The sequence below is a fragment of the Triticum urartu genome, chromosome 6A (assembly GCF_056163025.1).
Source record: "Triticum urartu cultivar PI428250 chromosome 6A, HENAU_Tu73, whole genome shotgun sequence".
Taxonomy (NCBI): Eukaryota; Viridiplantae; Streptophyta; class Magnoliopsida; order Poales; family Poaceae; genus Triticum; species Triticum urartu.
Window position 1 is genome coordinate 562,174,255 of NC_141878.1, and position 1,490 is coordinate 562,175,744.

Consider the following 1,490-nt stretch of genomic DNA (forward strand, 5'->3'; position numbering starts at 1 on the left):
TGGTCCACCAGGTTTGCTCCCAGTTTTCAGTTTTTTATTTATTTTCCCACGCACTTTTCTGATTTACTATTTTTCATGGAAATATTTACTATTTATATAGTGTGCACAGGCACCCTTCACTTATGTTATTCTTTCTTCACTTGAAGGTCCTCGCACACTATGGCTATGGACTCTCAAAACCCACGGCTTGCCATGGAAAGCAGCTGGAATGGATTTGGTCCTCATGTTCTACGTAGACATGTATGTAAATTCCAAATTTAATCAAATCTTCAGAAATTGTTGGATATCATTCAACATTTTTAGGTCTTTCATGGATTCTGGAAGCAATCATATTTATATTTGGACGTTGCTGTAGAAAGAAACCCGGGTACGTACAAGAAATCCAAATTCAAGTCCACAAAACTCAGAACTCAGACATTACAAGTGTGCTAAATCTCAGTTTGTTTCAGGAAGTTTTATTGTATCTCCATCTTATTATTCTGCGAAGGTGGCCGCGGGCCGTCTTCAGTGCTGTCCGGGCAGCTTGTCCTTGATCTTGTCCATGACGCCCTTCTTCTCGCCCTGCCGTGGGCGCCGTGAGTCGCCGTGTCGGTCATTCCGGTGTGTCCCTGCAGCCGCTGGGTGCCACCGGAGGCTATGGTGCCATGCGCCCCCATGCGCCCCGGTTCCAGCCATCCCTGCCGTATGACCTTGCTGTCCGTAGGTGCCAGCGGTCTGCTGCTGGTCAGCGTGACTACCGGGGAGCTTCTCCTTGATCTTCTCTTTGATGCTCTTCTTTCTCCTTCCGCCCATGCCACCATCCTCAGATTACCACGACGAACAAGAAAAATCAGTCAATTGATTTTTCTTATTCGTACAAAATATACATTGGAAAATGCAACTGTGCAAGCAAACTCAAGGTATACATACGCACCGAGCTGGAGCTCGAGCTGCCGGAGCGGTGCAAGATACCACCGCCAGCCTGGTGCTCGTCCTTCAGGGGCTGGAAATGCCCACCAGTGGCCGCGCCGGTGCCTCCTCCGCCGTGTGCGCCCATGCCGGTGCCGTGGCCGGCCACCGGGTTACCGTACTCGTCCACGCGGTTGGCCGCCTGGCCCTGCTGCTGCTGTCCCTGGTACTCCATCTTGCAGAATTGCACTGGTGTTGATCTTTGGTTCTCTCAGAAATCTGGTGTTCCTGCAACTCGTGGCTGTGTTGTGTAAGCAGGTGTAGCACGATGCACTATTTATAGGCCGTTTGCCGGTTTGCGTGTGTGTGATCATTGGAATGATCGTCTTGCCGGAGGCGCTACGTGTGCTCGCGTGAGTGGGTTGGCAGGCGGGACTGGAGCCGGTGACTCGCCCATGAAGAGAGGCCGGACGTGCAGGTACGTGGAGCGTCCGCGTTGCCACGTATCTTCTCATTCTCGAAGCGCGGGTGATGACACACATGGGAGAATATCTTTCTTTCATTTTGGAAAAAAGGGAGCCTATATCTTTCGTCCGATCGAG

The 1,490-nt window shown here is 51.1% G+C and overlaps 1 pseudogene; it reads right to left on the bottom strand.

Moving 5' to 3' along the window:
* Positions 1-476: 476 nt before the first annotated feature.
* Positions 477-1,177, bottom strand: LOC147966333 (dehydrin DHN3-like; annotated as a pseudogene).
* Positions 1,178-1,490: the final 313 nt, after the last annotated feature.